This window comes from Eutrigla gurnardus (genome assembly GCF_963514095.1).
Source record: "Eutrigla gurnardus genome assembly, chromosome: 13".
Classification (NCBI taxonomy): domain Eukaryota; kingdom Metazoa; phylum Chordata; class Actinopteri; order Perciformes; family Triglidae; genus Eutrigla; species Eutrigla gurnardus.
This window is the reverse complement of record NC_139936.1, coordinates 25,699,895-25,713,574: the sequence shown is the minus strand read 5'-3', so window position 1 is coordinate 25,713,574 and position 13,680 is coordinate 25,699,895.

Below are 13,680 nucleotides of genomic sequence, written 5' to 3'. Positions count from 1 at the left end.
TGAGGCGCCCCGTCCTGTTATTGACGAGACCTCGGCTGAGCTCGTCGCCTGTCCAGAGACGGCCAATTCATCCTGATAATGCCCCGACTACTCATCTCGCTGCTGTGTGCCGCTAGACCCACCAATCCTGTCCCATGGTATCAGCCCATAATGACAGCGTGGATCAAACCGTGGCCAGGTCATTAGGGGATGTTATTGAAAATCAATGGCGCTCCTGTGTCTCACACACTCCGGCAGGGTTTTTTTTCAAAAGGGCTCCTTGAAAAGACTGTTTGCCAGGATGGGGCTGGCGTATTGGGAAGACTTAAATCACTATCACTTTCAATTTAGGCTCCTGGTAATTGAGCCACATATTCCTCCGACAGGTCTCATCTGTCAGTGGCCAGCTTCACTTGAGCGCTGTATGCTTTTAGTCCTAATCATCTAGTCAACAACAGGTACTTAACCCCTGTACTTGTTACAGCATAGTGATTTTTCCTGTAACTATTATTTACCAAGCAAGCTTTGGAGGAAGAAAAACACACACCTTACATTTTGCCCCCAACTCAATCACTGTCCTGCGCTCTATCCATTTTACGGCTGAGTGTGGAACGGCCCTCCGGAGATGAAAAGCTCCATCAATTTCATTCATCGCCTGGCAAGGTCAATTTATTTCAGCACACAGTCCATCATCAGATGGGAATCAATTGACACATTGCCGAGCATATCCAACACCAATGTGGGTTATTGCGGCTTCTGCAATTGTCAGCTCTTTGCCAAAGCTATTCTTCACATGTCCAGGCCTTTTCGTTTTCTTTTTTTTGTTGTTGTTGTCGCCGTGATTGTGTATGATTTTCTATATTTACTTGTTCATAAGTTGGAACGCATTTCCTATTTGATGGAACATTGTTCCAACAACGGGGTTTCATGTAACAGCTTGTCATGAAGGCAACTGTGTTTCAAGATTGAAGGTTTTTTTTATTTCTCCACTATAATCCCAAATAATAGGATACGGTGGTATCTGAGGTAAGACATTGTTTTATTGTTCCACTAATCCTCTTCATTTATCTGTGAGAAACGTCAATGCTGAGGGTTTAGGATTGAATTTTCATGGTCTCAAATACCTCCGAAAGTGCTTGGCACAGAGCTCACCCCAGATTCAGCGAACAGTGGAACAGGCCTAAGGGGCTTTTATAAAGCACAATGGCAGCTAATAACACAGTGCCAAGCTAATAAGATGGGCAACAAATGAATGGTTGGGTCCAAGCTCCTTTCCTCTCTTGCTCGCACTTCCCCCACTGATAAAACATGTATGAAAGCGTTTTTGAGCCTCTGTGTAGTGGCTCCCTAGACTTTTCCCCCAGCGAGAGCTAATGCATTAGTTCCCAATTGAAGGCTGTTTTGAAATGGAGATTGGTAATGAGACGGGAGGCCCCTGCCATGATCACATTTGGATTGCTGGGGCCTCCGCTGGGCCTGGTGATTTGGGAGACGGTGGCTCTGCTCAGAGTTCAAGCCCATCTCTCTGCAGGGGTTCGTAAACCCTGACAACAGCTATTCTAAACCACTAAACTATATCTGAACTGTGAACTGAGGGAGAGAACACCAAGTCAAGGGGTTTGGCTGTGGATCCCTGTCAGAGCGCTCTTTGTAGATGGCGTGTTGTTTTGACCACCTAAAAAGGCCAGTATCATACATCCTTCCATGTTGGCGTCTTTTTTTAGCCCTCAATGTCAACAGAGCGACAGCTGACAGAAACCAGGCCAGTCAGCGGTTAAGGAGCTGACTTGGAAACAGCCAAATGGTGTGAATTCCAGACCCTGGTGACAAAGTGCTGTCTAATGTCTTTGCACCTCTGGTCTATGACAAATATTCCGTCTGTCTCACACCACCACCGCCGCCGCCGCCACCACCAATATGGCTGTACAAGGAGAGCAGCCAATGCGGCTTTGGAGAAAGCATATACAGTAAATCACTCACACAGGAACCTCAGAAAGCTTGTAAAGCAGGGAGGAGTGTAAGAGAATTAAGGGGGATGGAAAAGAAGGAGGTCCAGAACAGTCACCACCAGCCAAAATAAGTTTTCCACTTTGATTCAATTTTGAGGATTTTTCCAGCCTTTCGTGGAACCTCACAATCTCCCACACTGGCCATATTATGTACACAAACCATAAAAAAATGAATAACATTTATGCAGCTGGGTGCATCTGGCAGCGAGAGTCCTCTCATTCAGGGACCCACAGGATGGCACCATGCCGCCACACCACCCTCTCTGTTCTGTGTACGGGCACTAGACAAGAGAAGACTTAGGGGAGGGTGGGTGGTGTAAAGGGAGGCTCTCAAATGGTTCAAATGAGTTTTAAAAAATAGAGAGATTTCAAGGCAAATGGAGGCCATACGTGGCCCGTCCAATTTGGCTCAGCTAACTCACATGATTAGCCGTAGAGACGTTAATCAAAAGTGGCTCAGTATTTGAAGGGGCGGTGAGAGCCACTGCCAGCTGGTGACAACATGGCTTGTGTGCACGGGCCAAGACTGAAGTTTATTTGAATATGGATCTTGCCGTGACCGTATTTCTCCAGAGCTCAGTTAGCAGAGCGTTCCTTGGCTCATCACTGGGATCGCCTCAGAGCCGCTTGGCATCCGGGAAGGCGGAAGTTTTTCCAGGCTGCAGAATGAGAATTACGATTTAGTCCATCCCCTCTGGTGGTGTGGGCATATTCATAAGCATTTATTCAGTTTGACGCTGGCAAGGACACAACACCTAGTTCTTGGCGTCCATGTGTGAGGATTTCCTTTCCAATGTGAAATTATGAAATTGACAAAAAGGTTGTTTTTACAGCCTATGAATTAATAACACATTTAAAAATAAAACCTCCTATCTTTCCACATAAAACCTTGCTAGCGCTCTACTGAGAACACAGAGCTTAAATGTTAAACTGTCAGTGTTGCCTGAAAGCCATGGGCTCAAGTTGGAGACCACCAGTCGTTGGAATAAGACCACCAGCACTCTAGACCAGCAACGGCACAGCATCTGTATTCAGCTTTGAAGAGTAATGGAGAGGTTTCTGTCGGGCTCAACTTAATATATTACAGAATAATTGAGCTTTGTTTTTAGCTTTTTGATGGGGTTAGGCTTGGGTTTGGACAACTAATGCATTTACTTTTAGTATCAGGACTCTTTATTCAAAATGATCAGGATACGCCTCTACAGCTCTGCTAACATTCCCTGCAGTCACATCATATTCCAACACAACAAGCATAATGAAAAACAGGAACAGCTCTTGAACAAGAAAAACATGCTTGTGTCTGTCTGAGTTACAGCTAAAACAAATATTTAAACATTAACTATAACTCAATAAATGTCTTGGCTTATATTAAAATATTTTTATATCTAACTTTTTACAGTTTTCATTTTGTATTGGCCTCAAGAGTTCTCTAAATACTAGCCAATGATTATGTCAGACAGTCAGTAGTTTCAATCATTTCTTTCACTAAAGCAAGTGAATCTTGCAAAGTACGTTTTATTGTTGTCAGGATCATGTTTTATTTATTAAGAATTTTCAAGCGATTGTTGTTGTAATGCATTTTTCAATCACACCGTAGTGCCTTAAACTTGCATTCTCTCTACTGGCCATCAGGGGCCAACTGCTCTGGTTGAACAAGAAGTCTGATTACATGGAAGTCAATGAGAAAGAACTTGATGTATTATCTCAGTAAACATTGTAAACATGAGTTTATGGTCTCAATCTCTAGTTTCAAGTCTTCTTCAATCCAGCATGATGTTCATTTAGTACATTATGGTCCATTTAGAGTCCAACAGACCAGAAAGCAGCTACTGAGGTGACTTTAACACTACGCTACAAAGTTGACCTTAAAATATGAAGCTACCTTTACACCAGAAGCCAACTGGATCCAGATCACCCAGAAAACAAAGGACATATATTGTTATAGCTATATGAATGTAAAATTTTGCTTACCTGTTTTCGCAGGTAAAAAAAAAGCAAGTTAGAAAAATAAACACAATACCATACAGACATAATATTTCGGTCACATCCCTACCTCTTCAGTGTGTGAATAATATATAAAATAATCAAAAATATGCTTTAACTGTTTGATGAAATTCTGTTTTTTTAAATGGTATTAAGGCCTTCAACATCCTTCTCTTGATGCATATTGGATTCTTATTGCTTCTTTCAGCACAGGAAGGTCCACTCTGTTGTGCTGTGATTGGCTGTGGGTTTTACACTGCATTCATGTCATCAACAAGTTATAACCCCCACTCACAAAAATACCAAAGGCGGCTATAATAAGGTGGAAAAGGGCAGAGGGATCATATTCTTTATGAGACTGGCTTCGGCGGGGCTTCTCAGCATTCCAGGCCTGGCTTTGCCCACCTCTCATGCTTCTTTGAAAATTTGTCTGGCAGCAAACATGCTTTGAATGTCTCTTATCTCCTATCTGGGCAGGAGCTCCATGCACCAAGATAACAAACCCCATCTTATCACGCTGTGTTTGTTAATGTCACAGCTTAAGGGGCTTGTTCTTCCACTTGCGATGATGCTTGCAGTGCGGATTGTTTGCAGATTAGTCAACACGGGCCTCTGGAGGTCTTGGAAATGCTTGTCTCGTTCCACAGACATTCGCGTACGCACACATTGGTATGTTGGATTCCTCCCGCTTCCCTGCGTCACTGGCAGGAGTAGATGCTCCACAGTGGTTGGGAGGCATCATCACACATGGGGAGACCTATACAGCACATCAGCACATTGTGGCAGCCACAACAAAAAGTATGCATGATAGCCTCCCAGGGCCAGCTACTGTATGTCGTTAGATGTTTTGACGATGTCTTGCTGTTATTCTGTTGCTGATTAGCACAGAGCCTTAATCAGAGTGATACGCTCTGAAATAACATCTATTGGAGCTAACCACCCTCGGAAAAAAACATTCAGCCTGCAATATTTCATGTATTTTGTCCAGTCTGTGTGGCCAAATTCATGATCATCCCTTTGTGACACAAGAGACCAAGCGAGGCTCCATTGACTCCAGCCATCTGGCTATCCCACACAACCCTTGGCTACACAGTGGCTCACTCAGCGATTGATTGGGGTGTTGAAGGCCAGCTATTTAACACATCAGAACAACAAGTACTGCTATCAAGCTGGCCCTTCTCATGCCTCGTTTCTGTGCTGCCCAAGAATGTCTCTTATCTCTTCCCTCCTGCTTGTTGGTTTAAGCCAGACAGCATATGCCCACATTCCCCCCTGTAATACACCGTTGTGCTTTTGTGCAACCCTGACAGCCAGACAGGTTGCAACTGAGTTCTGATGGGGGATATAACCCATGTGTTGGTTGGTAAGAATCTGCTTCCATATTGCAGCCCCTGGGAGAAATGCTGGAATGAAATGCTTTTTCCCCAACATGCTCTCCTGTTGTTGCGCCAAAAGACTGACAGATGAAAATAAAGCGCTGTGTTCCATATCATTAAATCCCGCTCTCTCACCTGATTACCTTCTTATTAGTGCCTCCATTCTTCTCCCATTATTGTTACTTCTAGTGAAACAGGCCTGATAATGTGCACTCATTCACTCGATGCACAACCTGCTTATTCCCATCTCTGATTCTTTGTTGTCGGCGAATGTTTTTTAAATGAAAAGTGTGAGTGCGGTGTAATTATAATTCTGGGGGTATTATGAAATCAAATATCACAATGAATGTAATTTGATTTGCTTGTAATCTCTCTCACCCAGGCTAATAGGCGTTTTCAAAGGGCATGCTTGGGGGGGTTTAAACGGCGGACCATCTCTCTACATAGAATGGCTGCTCTGCTCTCTTGCTCTCCGGCTCTGTTCTTTTGTCTTTGATATGCAGGCAAAGAGCTTGACAGTGTGGGAGACGTGGGAGATTTGTCGGCCTCTGATCTCCATGCCTCCCTGACAAATGAACGCCTTTGGCAGGACCGCTGGAGGTACAGCTTCTCTGCCCTGCTGGAATCCTGATGAGACTACTCTGGAGCTGGTGGTAATGAAGTCAGGGCACAGGACCAAACTGCTTCCAGATATGACCTTTAATCGACACACGCAGGTCATTTGGCATATGAAACTGCACATACACCTCTGTGCTATTACATTTGGTATTATTTTCACATTTTTCAGTGAGATGTGGCAAAAAATAGGCAGAGACTCACAATTAAAATTCATAGGGATGGGTTCTATTCAGACAGAAATACAAATCCAATCATCCATGCTGCTTGTTACGGCAGTGGCAAATAGTTTACATGTAATATTTCCTGACAATTAGTGAAGGCTGATGTTTTATCTGTATTCATATTGGACTAGTGGGGTAATTTAGGATTTAATCACCATCAAGTCAGTCTTCATTATATTGGACTCAACTGTTCCAGGCACACAATTGATTGACATTGATTTTGCAGATTCTTTCAGTCCAAGTAATTCCTCATACAGTCTACAGTCTCCTTTGGTGTGTCTGTACAAAGCAAGATATTAACAAATTCTGGCCTAAAATTGTGAATCCCACAAGGATAAATGTTCCCTTTCAGCCCCACAATGAGAAGGAAATAGCTGATATTGATTCTGGACATTATTATTCCACACTGAGGAATCTCTAAACCACAGTGCCCACTCAGTGCAATCCAACATGGTTGCCTTTGATTTCAGCCCTGGGCTTCAAGGCTGCTGCTAATGTTTCACAGGAAGAACAAGCACTACCCCTTGTGGCTCGCTTGGCCCAGTGCAGCATGGGTAAGTGGCACCACCAGCTGCTTCTGGGCCCCTCCTGATAAGTTAACCTTGTGATAACATGCTAATGCCTGATTAATGTTGCCGTAATTAGACACATCTTTTCACACTCAGTTAAGAGGACATCCTCCAGCAATTAGCCTGAGCCGGAGAGAGATAATTTCAGAGTGCACAGCGGAATCGCGTTCCTCAGCCTCGCCTGCATTCCCACTTGGCAACATTAAGGTTTATTTTCTCATTATTTCATTTAATTACTCGTTTGATGTTTTATACAGCTGCCACAAGTAATCTTTGATCCAATTAGGAAATGCTGATTGACAGCGTGGGTGTGGGATTCAATATGCAACATTCAGTTTGCCGTTGTGACCTTATCGGATGATCTGCAGAGGATTCTGTTCAATATTGAATGCCAACTAAAAATATAATCATTTCCCTTGGGAATATATTGTGCATGCATGGCACATATTTGTGTGTGTGGGCATATGTTTCTGCATGCATGTGCACCTGTAGGTGTGAATCTGTAGGAAGGCAGCACTTGTTTGTGTTCTCCTCACCAGACACCTAACAATGAGGAATGAACGCATTAGTGAGGAGAGGCCCCTGTATTCACCAGCCTCCACACTGCCCATTAATAATGCACTGCCAAGGAATAGATGGGGGTTTGGGAGGATTAGTCCTCCATTAAGGATTGCTTGCTATTTCTATTAGAGAGACATGTTGGTCTTTCTTAAACAAGAAAGATCAACCCACTTGCAACTGGACTATAAAGTCATATATCAAAATTGTCAGTGGTCCCACAAGCTGTGTAAGAGCAGTGGCTTCCACTAAGACATGGTGAATAGAGCTAACATGATAAAGAAAGAGGTTTATAGTGAATGTGTTGTGCAGACTGTTGCTTATTTACATCACCAGCAAAATGATCATTAATTTGGACTAAATGTGTGTCCACCTGGTTATTGGTCCACCTGTATTCAGGTGATAATTTTTTGAAGGTTCATCAAGCAACACATGCAAGGTTAATTTATTTGTTTTATTTGCATTTTACAACACTCTGTTCAGGGTTGCACAATGACATATAGCCTACAACAAATTGTTGTCCCTTCGCCCTACACACACTCACACACACACACAGAACATATACAAATTAGGAAATGAATAAAAAGAATCCATCCATCCATCGTCTACCGCTTATCCTGTATTCAGGGTCGCAGGGGGGGCTGGAGTCGATCCCAGCTGTCATTGGGCGAAGGCAGGGTACACCTGGACAGGTATCACAGGGCTGACATGTAGAGACAGACAGGTAACCAGTCTATCACAGGGAGACATGTAGAGACAGACAGGTAACCAGTCTATCACAGGGCTGACATGTAGAGACAGACAGGTAACCAGTCTATCACAGGGCTGACATGTAGAGACAGACAGGTAACCAGTCTATCACAGGGCTGACATGTAGAGACAGACAGGTAACCAGTCTATCACAGGGCTAACCAGTCTATCACAGGGCTGACATGTAGAGACAGACAGGTAACCAGTCTATCACAGGGAGACATGTAGAGACAGACAGGTAACCAGTCTATCACAGGGCTGACATGTAGAGACAGACAGGTAACCAGTCTATCACAGGGCTGACATGTAGAGACAGACAGGTAACCAGTCTATCACAGGGCTGACATGTAGAGACAGACAGGTAACCAGTCTATCACAGGGCTGACATGTAGAGACAGACAGGTAACCAGTCTATCACAGGGAGACATGTAGAGACAGACAGGTAACCAGTCTATCACAGGGAGACATGTAGAGACAGACAGGTAACCAGTCTATCACAGGGAGACATGTAGAGACAGACAGGTAACCAGTCTATCACAGGGCTGACATGTAGAGACAGACAGGTAACCAGTCTATCACAGGGAGACATGTAGAGACAGACAGGTAACCAGTCTATCACAGGGAGACATGTAGAGACAGACAGGTAACCAGTCTATCACAGGGCTGACATGTAGAGACAGACAGGTAACCAGTCTATCACAGGGCTGACATGTAGAGACAGACAGGTAACCAGTCTATCACAGGGCTGACATGTAGAGACAGACAGGTAACCAGTCTATCACAGGGCTGACATGTAGAGACAGACAGGTAACCAGTCTATCACAGGGAGACATGTAGAGACAGACAGGTAACCAGTCTATCACAGGGAGACATGTAGAGACAGACAGGTAACCAGTCTATCACAGGGCTGACATGTAGAGACAGACAGGTAACCAGTCTATCACAGGGCTAACCAGTCTATCACAGGGCTGACATGTAGAGACAGACAGGTAACCAGTCTATCACAGGGAGACATGTAGAGACAGACAGGTATCCAGTCTATCACAGGGAGACATGTAGAGACAGACAGGTAACCAGTCTATCACAGGGCTGACATGTAGAGACAGACAGGTAACCAGTCTATCACAGGGCTAACCAGTCTATCACAGGGCTGACATGTAGAGACAGACAGGTAACCAGTCTATCACAGGGAGACATGTAGAGACAGACAGGTAACCAGTCTATCACAGGGCTGACATGTAGAGACAGACAGGTAACCAGTCTATCACAGGGAGACATGTAGAGACAGACAGGTAACCAGTCTATCACAGGGAGACATGTAGAGACAGACAGGTAACCAGTCTATCACAGGGCTGACATGTAGAGACAGACAGGTAACCAGTCTATCACAGGGCTGACATGTAGAGACAGACAGGTAACCAGTCTATCACAGGGCTGACATGTAGAGACAGACAGGTAACCAGTCTATCACAGGGCTGACATGTAGAGACAGACAGGTAACCAGTCTATCACAGGGAGACATGTAGAGACAGACAGGTAACCAGTCTATCACAGGGAGACATGTAGAGACAGACAGGTAACCAGTCTATCACAGGGCTGACATGTAGAGACAGACAGGTAACCAGTCTATCACAGGGCTAACCAGTCTATCACAGGGCTGACATGTAGAGACAGACAGGTAACCAGTCTATCACAGGGAGACATGTAGAGACAGACAGGTATCCAGTCTATCACAGGGAGACATGTAGAGACAGACAGGTAACCAGTCTATCACAGGGAGACATGTAGAGACAGACGGGTAACCAGTCTATCACAGGGCTGACATGTAGAGACAGACAGGTAACCAGTCTATCACAGGGAGATATGTAGAGACAGACAGGTAACCAGTCTATCACAGGGAGACATGTAGAGACAGACAGGTAACCAGTCTATCACAGGGAGACATGTAGAGACAGACAGGTAACCAGTCTATCACAGGGCTGTCATGTAGAGACAGACAGGTAACCAGTCTATCACAGGGCCGACATGTAGAGACAGACAGGTAACCAGTCTATCACAGGGCCGACATGTAGAGACAGACAGGTAACCAGTCTATCACAGGGCTGACATGTAGAGACAGACAGGTAACCAGTCTATCACAGGGCTGACATGTAGAGACAGACAGGTAACCAGTCTATCACAGGGAGACATGTAGAGACAGACAGGTAACCAGTCTATCACAGGGAGACATGTAGAGACAGACAGGTAACCAGTCTATCACAGGGAGACATGTAGAGACAGACAGGTAACCAGTCTATCACAGGGCTGACATGTAGAGACAGACAGGTAACCAGTCTATCACAGGGAGACATGTAGAGACAGACAGGTAACCAGTCTATCACAGGGAGACATGTAGAGACAGACAGGTAACCAGTCTATCACAGGGCTGACATGTAGAGACAGACAGGTAACCAGTCTATCACAGGGCTGACATGTAGAGACAGACAGGTAACCAGTCTATCACAGGGCTGACATGTAGAGACAGACAGGTAACCAGTCTATCACAGGGCTGACATGTAGAGACAGACAGGTAACCAGTCTATCACAGGGAGACATGTAGAGACAGACAGGTAACCAGTCTATCACAGGGAGACATGTAGAGACAGACAGGTAACCAGTCTATCACAGGGCTGACATGTAGAGACAGACAGGTAACCAGTCTATCACAGGGCTAACCAGTCTATCACAGGGCTGACATGTAGAGACAGACAGGTAACCAGTCTATCACAGGGAGACATGTAGAGACAGACAGGTATCCAGTCTATCACAGGGAGACATGTAGAGACAGACAGGTAACCAGTCTATCACAGGGCTGACATGTAGAGACAGACAGGTAACCAGTCTATCACAGGGCTAACCAGTCTATCACAGGGCTGACATGTAGAGACAGACAGGTAACCAGTCTATCACAGGGAGACATGTAGAGACAGACAGGTAACCAGTCTATCACAGGGCTGACATGTAGAGACAGACAGGTAACCAGTCTATCACAGGGAGACATGTAGAGACAGACAGGTAACCAGTCTATCACAGGGCTGACATGTAGAGACAGACAGGTAACCAGTCTATCACAGGGCTGACATGTAGAGACAGACAGGTAACCAGTCTATCACAGGGCTGACATGTAGAGACAGACAGGTAACCAGTCTATCACAGGGCTGACATGTAGAGACAGACAGGTAACCAGTCTATCACAGGGAGACATGTAGAGACAGACAGGTAACCAGTCTATCACAGGGAGACATGTAGAGACAGACAGGTAACCAGTCTATCACAGGGCTGACATGTAGAGACAGACAGGTAACCAGTCTATCACAGGGCTAACCAGTCTATCACAGGGCTGACATGTAGAGACAGACAGGTAACCAGTCTATCACAGGGAGACATGTAGAGACAGACAGGTATCCAGTCTATCACAGGGAGACATGTAGAGACAGACAGGTAACCAGTCTATCACAGGGAGACATGTAGAGACAGACGGGTAACCAGTCTATCACAGGGCTGACATGTAGAGACAGACAGGTAACCAGTCTATCACAGGGAGATATGTAGAGACAGACAGGTAACCAGTCTATCACAGGGAGACATGTAGAGACAGACAGGTAACCAGTCTATCACAGGGAGACATGTAGAGACAGACAGGTAACCAGTCTATCACAGGGCTGTCATGTAGAGACAGACAGGTAACCAGTCTATCACAGGGCCGACATGTAGAGACAGACAGGTAACCAGTCTATCACAGGGCCGACATGTAGAGACAGACAGGTAACCAGTCTATCACAGGGCCGACATGTAGAGACAGACAGGTAACCAGTCTATCACAGGGCCGACATGTAGAGACAGACAGGTAACCAGTCTATCACAGGGCTGTCATGTAGAGACAGACAGGTAACCAGTCTATCACAGGGCCGACATGTAGAGACAGACAGGTAACCAGTCTATCACAGGGCCGACATGTAGAGACAGACAGGTAACCAGTCTATCACAGGGCTGACATGTAGAGACAGACAGGTAACCAGTCTATCACAGGGAGACATGTAGAGACAGACAGGTAACCAGTCTATCACAGGGAGACATGTAGAGACAGACAGGTAACCAGTCTATCACAGGGCTGTCATGTAGAGACAGACAGGTAACCAGTCTATCACAGGGCCGACATGTAGAGACAGACAGGTAACCAGTCTATCACAGGGCTGACATGTAGAGACAGACAGGTAACCAGTCTATCACAGGGCTGACATGTAGAGACAGACAGGTAACCAGTCTATCACAGGGCCGACATGTAGAGACGGACAGGTAACCAGTCTATCACAGGGAGACATGTAGAGACAGACAGGTAACCAGTCTATCACAGGGCTGACACGTAGAGACAGACAGGTAACCAGTCTATCACAGGGCTGACACGTAGAGACAGACAGGTAACCAGTCTATCACAGGGCTGACACGTAGAGACAGACAGGTAACCAGTCTATCACAGGGCTGACACGTAGAGACAGACAGGTAACCAGGTAGTGGTATTGTAAATACAACACCAGTATTATTATTTATGGTAGAGAACTGAAGACGGCTTTGTATTAGCTGATTGGCAGCTGTTTCATTGATGCTTTATTCATCAGTTCAGTGGTGTAGTGGAGGGTAAATGCAGTATACCCTCCACTATATATGTAGGTGTGCAGTATACACTCCATATAAAGGAGATAAAGGAGAGAATATCAAGGAGAGTTTACCCACCTCCACCCTTATACCTAGTACATCCATCACATCAATGTCCTTAGAAATAATTATACCAAAAACATTGACTTTGTGAAATTACACATACATTTTCCATCTAATGTTATTGTGCAAATTAGTTGTTATTATTATTATTACTATCATATTGTTTCATGCTTACTACATCTGTCGAATAAATGTCGTAGAGCAAAAAGCACCATATTTCCCTCTGAAGTGTAGTGGATTTTGGTATAGCAGAAAATGTAAAGAAAAAAAAAAGATGAATGTCCCCTGTTATATCCTGAATCATTTGAGTGGTGTAATACCAGTAATCTAACACAGATACATTTCTGGATGAACAAATGAAGAGCTACAAACAGAAATGATATCCAAATTGAATCACTAAGGGATGTTGAATGGACGGTGTGTGATAAAAGCCTGCAGTCTGCCTCTCTGTGCTCAAGCTGAAAACCTTTTTCTCTCAATACAGCTTTTACTATTGCAAGTCATTTTCTTTGCCATGAACATATAAGATCAATTGCATTTTTTTTCATGTATATTTAAAAAAAAAAAAGATTTCGAGTGTGATAAAAACAAGCATTGCTTTGGGCTCTGCTCTATTTAATAATTTTTTACAAACCAAACAATACATTGATTAATGGAGAATATAAGCAGCACATGAATCCATGTCATAATTAATTATTAGATGAAGTCCCAATTACAAAGTAGTTGAAATTAGACCCAACTCAGCCAGTTACATGGGAAGATCCTCCTTTTACAGTAATGTATCATCAATAATAATCTCATGATATAATAGTATAACAGTCGCAGGGCCCATTTTTCTGCATTGACTACTTGTAATACCCTT